Source organism: Mytilus trossulus, chromosome 13 (genome assembly GCF_036588685.1).
Source record: "Mytilus trossulus isolate FHL-02 chromosome 13, PNRI_Mtr1.1.1.hap1, whole genome shotgun sequence".
Classification (NCBI taxonomy): domain Eukaryota; kingdom Metazoa; phylum Mollusca; class Bivalvia; order Mytilida; family Mytilidae; genus Mytilus; species Mytilus trossulus.
The window spans coordinates 37541344-37557174 of record NC_086385.1 but is presented as its reverse complement, the minus strand read 5'-3'; positions in this window follow the sequence as shown (position 1 = coordinate 37557174).

The window sequence follows — 15831 nt, the reverse complement described above, 5'->3', positions numbered from 1 at the left end:
AAAAACCAGGTTTAATCCATCAGTTTCTGCATAAGAAAATGCCTGTATGAAGACAGTTCTTATACATTCTTTTCATTTGTTAAGCCTTTTATTTTGCAATTTGATTAGAGAGTTATCGTTTTTCAATATTCCTCAGAGTTGGGTATATTTTTTAGTTTACTCTTTACGGTACAGCTTTCATCATTCAGCAATGAGAAACACCTATATATATTACATAAAAATATATCAGAAACCCCGATTTGACGCAATGTAAAACAATTGAATTGTGAAAGCGAGAAGTCATATCGTATATTTGTCAAGAAAACATATAAATTATGATACACAGCAACAAACTTCGGAGTTGCACATATATATTGCGGCGGGATTTAAAACCTTTGTCAGCGCTTATCAGTTGATTCAAAACACAAACATTAATCAACAAAATTCTTTAAAATTAATTAGAAAAGTACTAAGATTAATTGCATGGTTAACACAGGTAGTTAGCTTTGTCTAATGAAAATATTGCACCATGTATTTTTGTCAAATCTTTTTTTGTGTGTGATGTATAGTACTAGTCGAAAAATATATCTTAAAATTTGAAATATAAAATTAATCCCTCAAACAAATTTAGCCAATACACATCCATTCCCCTATTTCAAGAAATATTTCGAATAAAGATAACAGAAGTATACCGTTGTTCGAAAAGTGTAAATATTTTCTTTTTACACTTGGCTAATCACTCTAACTTTCAATATCAAAGTCAGCTGAACTACAAGTTCCGATAATTTGTTTTCCTTCTTCTTTCGTTTCCATTCTATAAAAACTACGAAAAATATGAGAAAGGCTAAGAAAAATATTTAAGACAAAATACAGATCAATTCAAACTATATACGTGGACAAAATAAGGCAGGGTCAAAAATTGTGGTCTTCGGCATGTTCATAGCACTGACAAATAAGGCTTAGAACACTAGATAAGTTTAATTTTTTTGTGTGTAATTTATGTAAATAATACATGAAAATGTATAAAACACGACATTAAGTAACAAATTCTACGGCGATGAAAAATCAAAAATAAATGTCTCTACAGGAACGGTCGATGTCAAAATAAATAAGATTTAAAAATTGTATTAAAGAAATGAAGACTTTATACAAAGCAAAAGTAAAAAAATATCTACCCAAAGTCACTTAACTAGGGTTGGAAATAATCTGTCCAATACTTAACTCCCTGTAAATATCTATATAGAGGAATTTAAAACTTCTAATGTGTTGAATTTACTAAATAGCATCACCAGGTTACTAGCGACAGGTAGAACCCACACCGCTGGTCTTTGTGCAAGTTAATTACGTTAACTTTTTATATATTCCAATAACAATTATATTTTACTAGATTTTTACCTTTTTCATCAAATTTACTATATGTTTAAAAACTTTTGCAATAACGTGACACGTCATTTTTTCTGATTTATTATTTATATTAAGTTATCAAACAAATATTATTGTTTAGAAGATGGACTACAGACAAAGTAAAATCTCCCTGACATTATATCGTTGCATTGAAGTACAAGCCTCTCTACATTTGATTTGTTTTGCGATATAGTAGAGATATTATAATGATGACCCTTTGCGAACTTCTTAAATATCACAGACATTTAATATGTTTGTTTTTTTTGGGTTAAAAATCACAATGAAATTCATTGCACAAGAGCAGGGTTTCACTTCAGAATATCGCATCTGCTTCCTCTAGATGAAATTTTACGTCTTCCCTTTTCCATTATTTTTGAAACAGAGATTTCAATATGTTTTCATACATTTAATCACATTGATATCTTTGCAAAGCCTAGGGTTTGTTATACTATTCAGCCCGTTTGCTTTTAAAGCTGTGGTTAATTGCGTCCCTTTAGAGACTGACCTACTTTGGTTTTTGCATTGAATTGCTACAACAGTATTTGATAAATTTAAGGTTTCTGCAGAGCTCTGCTTCCCTTAGAGATAAGATTAAGTCAACCTTTTGGTTTTACTTCCTTTTGACTGTTAAGCATTAAATCAAAAGGCAAAAATTCATTAAAGCTCATAGTTTCTCATGCAAGTATCGCCTTCTCGCAAAAGCTCATAGTTTCTCATGCAAGTATCGCCATCTCGCAAAAGCTCATAGTTTCTGATGCAAGTATCGCCTCTATTTCGAATCAGAATGTGATTACTGTTTTCCCCTTTGTTTTCTTATTCAAAACAGAGATTTGTATGTTTGATTTTGTAATTTATCAAAATCAAAAGAATTGCTTTTAATAGCTTACGATATCTTATAAGAGTATTGCCTTTATGTCCTTTACAGATGTGATGCAGTTTTGCCCTTCGTATTTTCTTACAAAAAATATATACGAAAGATACCTGCGGGACAGTCAAACTCATAAATGGAAAATAAATTGACAACGCCATGGATACAAATGAAAAAGACAAACATACAAGCATTAGTACATATGGCACAACCTAGAAAACTAAAGCAACACGAACCTCCAAGGGAAGAGGATTGTAGTTACGACCTAGGGAACATATCCGATATCATTTGTGAAACGGCTTTCTCATAACGGTCAACCAACTCGTGATGGCGTCCGTAAAATTTACGAAGGAATGGTTTCAACTACACCATTTGCAACTCTTGGATTGATAGCTTCCTTTTGAGCAGCAACCCTCTGTCAAGAACATCATGATAAATGCAAGCACGGGAATATCGTAGCAATTGGGATATATATACCCCGTATGCAAGTGCTGCTTGAATTTTGCTACTTAGCAATGGAAAGTTCACAATTGGAAAGCTAAAATCATCTCTTTTTGTCGTAAAGTTTTGTTTTTATCCGACCATCATTGTCAACTTCTAGATGTAAGTTAAGATATGAAGTCGACTGAACTGTATCTGTTGTTAAAATATGATTTATGTTGTTTGTTTTTGCATTAATTAATCTAAAAAAAAAGAATTACCCGAATGCCAGTGTTTGTGTTGTGACTATTTCATGTACTTGGCTGTGAATATTTCATGTACTTGGCTGTGAATTTGTTTGAATCTACTTGATAAAATGCCAAGAAATATGCCATGACATACTTTTCATGAGGGATTACTGATAGATTTGTAGTCCGTTCTGTGATTTTCTAAACAACAGGCTGGTCTTATTATTATAACATCTAAATGTCTCACACTTTTATATACTTACTGACCCCCTACTGTTTTCACAAATTTCACACATCTTCCAGAAAGTTAACATTGATAATGACGATTACATACCTATAGAAAAACATGTGTAGGTATGCATTTGAGCGGGGGGGGATGGGGTGACTAGCCGCAAAACCAAGTGTAACTCACCATTGTTTGTTAAAATGTCCTGTACCAAGCCAGGAACATGGCAGTTGTTATCTTATAGTTCGTTACTGTGTGTTCTGAATTGTCGGTTTTGTTTTTTGTTTCACTTCAGTGTTACTGTTGTATCGTTTTTCCTCTTATAATTGATGTGTTTACTTCAGTTTTAGTTTGTAACCCTGATTTGTTATTTCACAATCGATTTATGACTTTCGAAAAGCAATAAACTACTGTTGCCTTTATTTGATATTTTATTTACTACTTTTAAAAATATGTTCCGATAACTAAATTGTAATATTATGTTTCATGAGTAACTAAGTACATATATTTGAAAAACGTTAAAAGAAATGTTTAATGATAGTAAGGGGACATAATTCGTTTACTAAGACAATCAGAAGTGATTTGTCTAACACAAGTACACTCACACATGATAACACCTGCAGAATTTTACAGTCAGGATATTAACATGTTAGTCCGGCGGCTACAAGCATATTTCAGACGAATTGTGCACATCCTGTTACAAGCATGAAATTTGGCATAGACCTTCCTCAACTATTACTCTTTTATTTCAGATAGGGAGGCATTTGAAAAAAAATGTCTCACTTCCGGTAAAATCCAAAATGGCGGACGTCATACTTAAATCAGCCCAATATCGAAGGCTAGCGTGTTAAAATGTGTTATTATCATGCTACTTTCATTATATTTGGTACAGACCTTTGTTTTTTACTATTTTTGGACAAATTAAATAGATTAGATGTCTTCAGAAACCCCACTTCCGGTTAAAATCCAATATTGCTGACATTGTACTTAAATAAGCTTATTTTTTAGGGAGGGTAACTGAAATGTGTTTTAACGTATTGCTACTATCATAACATTGTGTATGAACCTTTCTTTTGTGTTTCTGATGGATACAATGCATAAGACATATGTCTTAAAAACCCTTTCTTCCGGTTATATCCAAAATGGCGGACAGAGAAATATCAATTTTTTATTCAAATTTTTATTTTTTTTAATATGTAAAGAAATGACTTTATTTTGTGCTGGTCATTAAACTTTTGGCTTAAAGTTATCCTCAAAACCACTTATTCTAGCATGTTGTAAATATTTAGATATAAATTTGACACTTCCGGTTAAAAATATGACGTAAATTTCAAAGATGAGTCCTCAATCTATTTCTTCGATTTAGAGTTTTGGATAGATTGATCAAAACAAAATAAAATCACTATAGTACTAAAAATTATTTAAAATTATTACTATTTGGCCAAGAATACATGTTTATTCACAGTCACCATGACATGCACACATCGCAGTGCACGGGATACCCGATTTTCCACATTAAAAATGACCGCGGAATCCTTTCTTACATCCACAATGTATAAGCTTTTGGCAAAATGATGAGGCCTCAAAAAGAGTTTTTCAAAAGTTATCCTCTTTGTCCCCGCCTGGAGTGGGTAGCATAAGAGCCATTCCCAAGCTCGTCTCCCTAAACACCTGCCTAAGTATATTGCATTATTTATATGCTGGAAAAGACTAGACCAAGTTGAGGGAATAGCCTCGAAAAGCCGTCCCTGTTGCGCAAATAGTTATTTTCTTGCTTCGTTAACCATGTTATACCCATCTGCTAAGTTTGTGCGATCTTACAGTAAAACCCCGGTGATTTAGTCTGATTAATCATTATTCGTTTTGTTAAAGTCACATCTCCAAATGCAATCAATGTCTCCCACATAGTCTTTTCCCCCCTTTCAAGCAAAGAGAGAACCATATCACAACAGGTAAAGACATGGATAACAATAAGTGTTTCAGATCACTCAGATCACTCATTGCCTAGTGCATTTGACAGGCCATTGATAGATATTAATCCAAAGTATTTTGCCCTCCCAAACACAACGTCTACCCATATGTCACGGAATAGCGAAACAGTAGTGACAACATCATCATTAACGACTGTTCGAATCATGGCTCGTTTAAGTGCGTGTTTCACTGCATCAGACACATGCACCATGATTTTAGTGTCTGCCTCTAAATGTGAACTTAGTGCTGAACTTGAAATACATTACGTGGTGGATAAGATAAAATATCCTGACCATTTGTTGCTATAACTACCATACGCATCCAAGACTTCATCCACTCGTATTTCAGTTTCAAGGTATTTTATTTAAGTAAGGACATAATACCCAATCAGCATACTCAGTAGGCCGCAATTCACAATCGGAGAGCTGATTTCCAACATTTACAAAGACTGTGGTATTGTTTCTCACATCTTAATAAATTCTGCAAAAACACATATTTTCTTGCCTTGTTAACCTAATCTGTTTCTTTTTCTTTTATCTTCCAACAAAACCAAGTATCGTTTTCAAGACATTAAACATCAAATCCATATGTTGATGTTGGCTGGTCAATCATCATTCTAAATGCTATAGTCACATCTTCAAACTCCATTAATGTCACCAACGCAGTTCCTTTACCAGCGAACGTGTTATCTTTTAATGCCTAGTGCATTTGAAAGGTCATTGATTGATATATATCTTATACTTTTCCCCTTCTAAATGCAAACCAAAGTGTGTCTGCCCTATGTCACGGAATAGCGAAACAGCAATGACATCAGTATCGACTGTTCGAGTCATGACTCAGTTAAGTCTATGTTTCACTGCATCAGACACATCTATCTTGATTCTAGTGTCAGTCTCTTCGTGTAAACATGGTGCTAAACTTGAAATATCATCAAGTGGTGGATAACACTAAACATCCTGAGCATTTGTTGCTTCAACTACCTTGTACTCAAAATTGTATTGAGCAAGCTCCTGTGAATGAAAACTTAAAAGTTCTTTCTTACTGTCGTCATCTCTCAGAAAACTTTCCCATCTTTGAGGATGTTTTTAATCCTGGGTTCGTCTGTGTATTCCCTTTCCCATAAATGTTGCCCTTGCTTCTTTTAGCAGCTTTCAAACTATCAGTATTTCGCTATTCCGTGACAAAGGGGCAGACGAACTATTGATTGTATTTGGGGAGGCAAAAATCTTTGGATTAATATCTATCAATGGCCTTTCAAATGCACTAGGCAATGAGGGATCACACACTTTTATTTCTGACCAATACCTTATGACGGGTTGTGATACTGTTCTCTCTTTGCTTGAAAAGGGAAAAAAGACTGTGTGGGAGACATTAATGGTATTTGAAGATGTGACTTTAACATAAAGAATGATGATTGATCAGCCTTAATCACCGGGGTTGTACTGTACAAACTTATCAGATCTAACATGATTAACGAACCAAGAAAGTCAATTTTTGCACAAAAGGGAAATCTCATTTTAAGTGAGGCTATTCCCACGACTTGTTCTAGTCTTTTCAAGCATGTAAAACGTGTAATATACTAATGCAGGTGTTTAGTGAGACGAGCTTTGGATTGACTCTTATGCTACCTAGTCTTCTCACTAATCGATTGCGAAGGGACAAAGAGGGTCCCTTTAAAAAAAACTCTTTCTGAGACCTCATCATTTTTTCAGAAGCTTGTACATTAGGGATGTAAGAAAGGATGCCGCGGTTATTTTTAATGTGTAAAATCGGGTCTCCCGTGCACTGCCTTGTGTGCATGTGGTTGTGACTGTGAATAAGCATGTATTCTTGGCCAAATAGAAGTAGTTTTAAATATTTTTTAGTACTTAAGTGATTTTATTTTGTTTAAATCAATCTATCCAAAACTGTACATCGAAGAAATAGATTGAGGACTCATCTTTGAAATTTACGTCATATTTTTACCGGAAGTGTCAAATTTATATCTTAGCATTTACAAAATGCTAGAATAAGTGGTTTTGGGGATAACTTTAAGCCAAAAGTTTAATGACCAGCACAAAATAAAATCATTCTCTTTACATTTTGAAAAAAATAATAATTTGAATAAAAAATTGATATTTCTCTGTCCGCCATTTTGGATACTTCCGGAGGTAAGGGTTTTTAAGTCATATGTCTTATACATTGTCTCCATCAGAAGCACCAAAGAAAGGTTCATACACAATAATATCAATAGTAGCAATACGTTAAAATACATTTCAATTACCCTCCCTAAAAAATAAGCCTATTTAAGTATAATGTCCGCCATATTGGATTTTAACCGGAAGTGGGGTTTCTGAAGACATCTAATCTATTTAAATCATCCAAAAGTAGTAAAACACAAAGGTCTGTACCAAATATTATGATAGTTGCATGATAATAGGACATTTTTACACGCTAGCCTTCGACATTGGGCTGATTTAAGTATAACGTCCGCCATTTTGGATTTTACCGGAAGTGAGACATTTTTTTCAAATGCCTCCCTATTTGAAATAAAAGAGTAATAGTTGAGGAAGGTCTATGCCAAATTTCATGCTTGTAACAGGATGTGCACAATTTTTTACAAAGCTGCCGGACTATGTGCACCAAGTTTATTAAAACAATAAACAATCATTATGATATTATGTGCATTCAGACAATCAGTGGTAATATTGAGTATAAATGTACACTCAATCAATCAGGAGGAAATAACTGGTACACAAGACAATCATGAATGACACCATTACAGAATGTTGGTATGATTGCCAATGACACGATATACTCCATTCCATTAATTAAATTCCAGGTACCAATTTTCTTGCACCAGATGCGCATTTCGACAATACATGACTCTTCAGTGATGCTCGTGGCCAACATATTTGAAATCCAAAGCTTATATTAAAGATGAATTGCTATAATCCAAAAGGTCCAAAAAGTATAGCCAAATCCGTGAAAGGAATCAGAGCTTTCAATGAGGGAGATACATCCCTGTATTTACAATGAATTAAGGTTCGTATAAAATGTATGAATGCAGTTATTGTATAAACAGTTATAAAAAGTAAAATAATAGAAAAAACGCACTCTAAAGAAAATTAAAAGCGGAAAGTCTTTTATCAAATGGCAAAATAACATGCTCAAACACACCAAAACGAATGAAAAACAACTGTCATATTTCTGTACTGGTTAAACTATTCAATTATGAAAAATAACTGCCTTATTTACCACAAAGCATTATACGATAAACATATATGACAAACATAAACAACGACAATCAGACATCATTTAACACCTGTGTGAAGCTCTAATTCATGTCTAGACTGTGTTTCCTATACTATAGTATAGAAATAGCAACCAAACATTAAAAGACAACCATCAAAATGTTTCAGCTAAAGTCAAGCCTCTATTTCAACAATGTTCAAAAATCACAATTAGTTCAAATGCTTATTATCATAGCATTTATCTCGTCCTTGCTATTTAATTTATTTTAAGTAATGATTATTGAAATCTTGTAATTTATTGCCAAACAATGGTCAAGGCTAGTTCGGATATTTCTACGAAATGAAGAAACTGTATGAAGGCAATTATGTAAAATGAAGTGCAGAAATTGCATTGATGTAACAAATAACTGACTGACAAGAAAAAACAAGGCTCACAATACAGGATTAAACATAAATACAGTTTGAAATGTGCAGGTTCGTTTAGAAATAGCGTACAAAAATTATAGATGATTAAAAAATAATTAAATAAAATCAAATTAGACCAAAATAAACTTTGATAACAACAAGACTGACAGAGAGTGCCCATTACTGTGGATTTATTTATTTTCATGGGTACCAATTTTCGTGGTTTGGGGAAAAATTGCATATTCGTGGATATTTAATTTCGTGGTATTGACAAAATAGAAATACAATCCCTTAAAAAACTTCTAAATCGTTGATCATTTGAATTCGTGGTTCTCCTTTACCCACGAATCCCCGAGAATTGGTATCAAAATAATATTAATGAGTCCACAGTATTCCTAATTTTTCAAATAAAATTGGAACATTTTTCAAGGTCAAAAAAATTGATGTCGAAAAATTTATAACAATAAAAAAACATTTACAAGAATTGACATGTTATAGTAGTTTACACTTTTGTTGCGTAAGAAAATACCTTGGTTTATCACAAGAAATAATACGAAAAAGAGGAAATAACAAAACTTAAAAATCCTGACTTGTAATATTCTTATCGTTATAATTCAATCGTCTAAACGTTAAGTTTTCTGAGTCACTCACTAACATTAAAAATACTTTGTTTTCGTCTTATATATTAATTTCATTTTTGTGAGGCCAAAATTTCTTATATTGAACTTAGGCGTCAATTTGTTTGATGCTAGTTTCATTTTTGTGATGCTAACATAGCCTATATTGAACACAGGTTTCGATTTGTTTAATGCTAGATGCACCTTGCAATAAACAAGGGTTTGTTCACGCAGAATTTCACTAAAATATGAATTTCCCTGACAATAGATTGAATAAAAGATAAGCAAAAAACCTACTTTAAAATGTGTTTTAAAGTTTGATTTCATTATTATACGAATTTTGTCATGAATATTGTTCTTTTATTCTCGGAATCACCCAAGAGAAATAAATTGTCGAATTTATTGTTACATTTGTTCTATCAATGTTTCAAAAATCTTTGTTGTTCTCTGGATGATATTTCTGGAACGAAATGTGATAATCTTATTCAACACATTATCTTGCTGTTTAGTGTATTACACGTTATTAACATCTGCTGTATTTTAGTTCTCACACTTTTTCTCCATTAATGAACAATTTGAGTTGCTAACGTCAACTTAAAAGCTTCTTGATAGTGACATGAATTTTAAAGGATTTTCCGAATTGTCCATTTATAGTATAAGATACTAAAAAGAAACTAATGTTTTGACTCCTACATATGTGCCGTTTTCATGAAAACGATATAAAAAACAGAGTTTAAAGCAGTTTTTCATCTTTATTCACATTCAAGAAACATCGTGCACAGCATAAAACAAAATAATTTAAGCATGTAAAGAAAGATTTATTTTAACTATCTAATATCATCGCTGTTTCGTGCATTTTTCCTTTGTTTTTTTTGGTGATGATTTTTATAAAAATGCTACTTGCTTGAGATGGAAAATTATCGCTAGAAACTGAGGAGTCACGTGGCCTTTCTAATGAAATTTATAACGTCGTCATAGGTAAAATAGCGATAAACAGATTATCATTAATCAAGCGAGAAAAACAATCCCGTTGAGATGACCAACGATAATCTATAAATATCACAAAAATAAAGTTGTTTCTTGTATGTACACATACTTTGCCTATCTAAAATATGCTATAAATTGGATGAAAAACAAGGAAACAATTGCTGTGTACTTGATACTTTAGTTTAGAAGTGATAAATTCAGAATATGTATAAAAACTTTAAATTTGCAGTCATAGTAGGGAAAAAGGGTCTTAAAAATAAAAATATAAACAGACAAAGAAATGCAGGAGACACAACAAAGAAAACTTAAGACAAAACAACACGATCTCCGTCAAAAACTGGGGGTTATCGCAGGTGCTCCGGAAAGGTAAGCAGAATATGCTCCACGTGTGACAGCAGTCGTGTTGCTTATATTATTAAAAATCTCTTTAATAGTCTTATTAGGTAGATCACATTTGTGAAATTGTAGTTACGACATTAGGAACATAACCGATATCATCTGTGAAATAGTTATTTAATAACGGTCACGTTACTTGTGATGGCGTCCGTGAAATTTACGAAGGGATGATTTCAACAACATTACTAAAACGAAAAGAGATAAGCAGATACCCAAAATAACATAAAACATATAGAGACGATAGTTATTCGATGATCACATATATGTATATAAAGGTACTTATAGGGAGATTAAAATGACAACTGGAGTCGATCAGAGATTGACATATCTTGCAGATATGACAATACAATTTAAGCATCATACATTCTTGAAACAACAAAATGAAATGACGTTCATTCTGACGAATATTATGTGCTTGCAATTTGCGTTTAACATCTTGGCTCCGATCGTTCTAAATGAAGTTTAATAAAAAAAAAAGTGTCTCTTACACATAAAACTTAAATCTTAACATAACTAAATCTAAAGTTTATTTACAATTTCGAATAAAAAGGGGGATGCACCAAAGATACAACAACATGATTATAAGACAGACAATATCCAAAGGTAATCAATTGGTATGCAAGACTGCGAGAAAGACCCACTACCAGAGACGAGCTGCAGCAGGCCTTTACACAGCTTCCCTTTGAATTTGCATGATATATTTAATGCTGGAATTTTCCTTTTCGTCAAAATCAAATCAATTGTACATTAACAAATGCGGTTTCTTTTCTAAACCATCTTGTTTAAGTGGCAAACATAAAAACATTTGTGTAGTTTATAAAATTTAAAACAAGCATCACAACCAAACACTATCAAAACCGTTTTATTGTTAATTGTTCGTCATGATTTTTTTTATTTGCTCTGTAATCGGTTTTAAGATACATTTCATATGTTACTTAAATATCACGCAGTTGGAAATAATGTTTTAGAATTGACGTGTAAATGAAAACGAGATTCTAGATGCTCTATTTTAAAAGTGTTATGACACGGTTATTATGTAGAAAAATCTAAATAGTGATATAATATTTAGCAAACCTGTAAATATATAGTAAAAAAAGGCTGAAAAAGCTGACATGTTTATACAGTTCTCATTTATTTTCAAACTTAGTTGTAAACATTTTGCCACAAAACATTACGCCAGATAATATAGCATCGATATACAGTACAAGCTATGGAACACTGGGTGTGCACTTTACGAACACCACCACCAATTGGGGGTGATCTCAGGTGCTTTGGAAGGATAAACAGATCCTGCTGCGCATGTAAACACCCGTCCTGTTGCTTGTGCTATTACAAATCAGGTAAAAAATAGTCTAAATCTGTAGGTCACATTCGTGAACAGGTAAGTGTATTGTAGTAATAAGACAAAAGGAACATAGTCCGATATCATCTGTGAAACAAACGAGTATGCCAAATCGGTCAACCAACTCGTGATGGCGTCTGTAAAATTAACGAAGTGATGATTTCAACTTCCCCATTTGGAACTCTTGGTTAAATAGCTTCCTTGTGCGCAACAATCCTCTATCAAGGAACTAAGGATAGTAAATACAAGCCCGGGCATATCGTAGCAATTGGGAATTATTAACTCCATATGCAGGCGCTGCTGGAATTTTGCTACATAGAAATTGGAAGTTCACAATTATTAAGCTGAAATTATCTCGTTTGCCGTACAAATTTGTTTTCAACTGACCTTCATTGTAAACATATAGATGAAAGTCCAGATATGAAACAGACTTAGCTGTATCTGTAGTATCCTTTATCTCTAGTTCGACTGTATAGATTCGCTCAACAAAGTTACCAAATCATCTTAATAGCGGAACGTTAAGTTTAAGGATAATACTTATTTCTTATCTTTCTTCATCAGAAGTTCCAGTATGAAGTGAGCCTCATAATAACTAAGAATCAAGCAGCAAGATGAGGGACACAATTGGTTCCCATTGAAATTCCGACAGTCTGTTGAAAAGCCCGTCCTCCAACATTGTCCAAACGTAACAAATATGTTTTCAATAAAAAAAATCATGCATCTTGATAATGTCAGTTTCAGAAATTTTGTTGTTTGAATGTTTGAATCAGAGTGATTCTTTACAAAGTAGCATTTTTGCCTCCCCCAATACAAAATACTTGTATCTACGTTCGCCATTCCTTTTAATGAAACACAGTAATACCAACTGTTTCAATTTGTCTTTTAGTTTGGAATGGGGAATACTTGTGTAAAGTGTAGAAAAGTCCAATGTTTTAATATTATTGCAAGATTAGAGTCTTAGATTGTATTAACTCTAAAAGATTATTGGATAATTTTAGTATTCAGATATGATTCACGCCACCTCTAGAATATGCAGTTTCACAATAACTTTAAAGCCCGTTTTGATTGCTGGTAAAATAGATGTTGATAATTTAGAAAGAGGTGTCGTAGGGCAATTGGAAGATCCAGCAACATACCGTTATTTTTAAGGACACTTCTGTAGTTTATGTATCCAATACAGTGATGGAAAATCCAGTTCTTCAACTTTGGTTGGAATTCCAGAGAAAATAATATGCGAGTTCTTTATATCAACAAACTATTTACTGTATGTCACTATATATGCGTATGTTTCGTTTACAGTCTTTCAGTAGTAAAAGTATATTTGTTCATCAAGTTCCACAAACAGTCTCCCTATTTAACAGTTTTAGCAAAATTATAAGTAGTGCATGTAATATAATGTTAAAGGGCAATAATCAATCAATGTTAACAGTTTTTATAAACGTAAACAGACATAAAAAAAAGTGTATAGCAAAACGAGTAAAGTTGCAATAATAACTCAAACAGAGCAAAATCACGAGAAAACAAAGTTTGGCCTTAAACAAACAACACAGACAATAAAACTGAAGAACAGTCAAATCAAAAACTGACAAAATCATAGCACAAACAAAACAGTCCGAAAACACATAATACTTAACTATCGTCACACTGCTTGTGGTAAATACACATCTGTTGTTATTTCTCATGATGTATCATGATGTCTCAGCTCCAAAAGTGAGTTTGAAAAACAAATTTTGTTTTGCAGGTATTCTACAGACTAACAGTAAAACCAAAGCCCGATTATGACTTCCGTTTGGTTGTATGGGATTAACAGATACCGAGTTATTTCGTTAAGAATGAGAACTTACGAAGAAACCTCGTGTAGCGAGAGTATCACAATTTGGCGGCTGAAATAAATTCTTTTTATTTTAAAATATAGTTCTCAAACAACCATTATTGTCAATTTCATGATGTAGGCAAAGGTTTAAGTATATTGGTTGCAATCTTTCTTTCGAGCAAGATTCGAATAGCTGATTACAAAATAGTTTAATATTTGTATTGTTAGTGAAACAACAAAATACGGAACTCTAAGGATCATCCGAATCGGAAAGCCCCGAAGCAAATTTCAAGACCAAAACGCCAAAAACAGATCAAACAAATGACAACAACAGAACAACTGTTCATTCCCGTCCTGTCAAAGAAATATTCTGAGGCAGAACACGTGTGTTCAAACCTGGCTCAAGAGCCAGCAAAAACTGTTACCTGTATGCCAGTCGCACTTAGAGGACTTTGAATGACAAATGTGACTTAAGTCCAAATATAATTGCAGGCTTAGTGGTGAATATGCTTGTCATATTTGTCACTGGATTTGGTCAATGGTCTAACTACAAATATCGTTTCTTCCTGAAGTCAACTTGTTTATATCTAGGCTATAAAGAAAAAAATCTTCGAAGTCTACAAGATGTTGTACATGTAAAACGAGTTCACAAACAAGCATTGTCTAGACTGTTTTTTTTAATTTTTAGTCGTTCCTTTTCCATATGTTGTCGACTATTAACTGATGAAGATCTCGATAGTCATGCTCAAGTATTCTTCGTCTTTTTAAAAAAAAGAAATTTAGTTTTATCATTTAGTTAGTGTAAAAGTTATCCTTTAAAAATGCTTTCTGTGCGTCTGGTGAAATGATACTTATGTGTATGGTGTAGCATTTTTGTATATCTATGAATCCTAGCATATATCTTGTACATATTTTTGTTAAGGAACTAGCCGAAGCACGCCTTCCGGTGCGGTATTTTCTCGCTGTATTAAAGAGCGATTGGTAGTTTTCGTTTTTTTTTCTGCTCTTTGATTGAGTTATTGAGTCTTTGACACTTTCCTCATTGCCGTTCTCAATGTTATTTTGTACGTGTTTGACTTATAAATCAATGGTCAAACAGCCTGCTTGTTTTTCCTTTGGCAGGTTTATCTTTTAAGTTGTGTTATAATATAATGGTACCCTTTCCAAAAAAATTTGTATAGCTATAACAGCATATTTGTAGTTGATGTTGTTTGCTGCGCACATTTATTTCATTTTTGTTTGATATTTCATCATCAATTGGAAGTCTAATTTTGTCGTTTGTATTGGTTGACACTATACCATGCTGGGCTTTAACGTTTTTCTAATTGCTCTGACTGAATGGTCTCCATATATAACATCTTAAACTAAATTTAAGGTCCCATGTAACTTTTAAAACTATTAGCAAGATACTAATAGCTACGAAAAGGTCTAAAAATGTACGGAATACTAATGTTAACGTGATTTCAGAGACATGAGCAAAAAGTTCCTGGTTGGTGATGATAAAATTAATCATTTTGTAAGTTTGTTTTTTTAGAAAGTGAAATTGCTTTTTACAGAATATAAATTAATACTCAACGAAACTAGCAGCGTAATATATAATTAAGGCGCTATTTGCGCCAAGAGAATATGAAAAATAAGAATAACATTAACCATTATACCATAAATAATATAATCTTTAGATAAAGATTTTAGCCGACACTACACCTGTCAATTACTTGTGAAAACTAAACTAAAAAAAAAAGGTGAGAAAGCTCTTCTTCTTTTTTTTTATTAATGCATTACAACTAAAACAAAGAACAAGCTATTTTTCTCGTCATATTAGGGAGAGAACATCTGAAAAGTAGCCATCACTTTTAAGCAACGCCGCAATTGATGATCGTCGTATAACAACATTAGAAACTGATCTTCCGGTTTGTGGATGA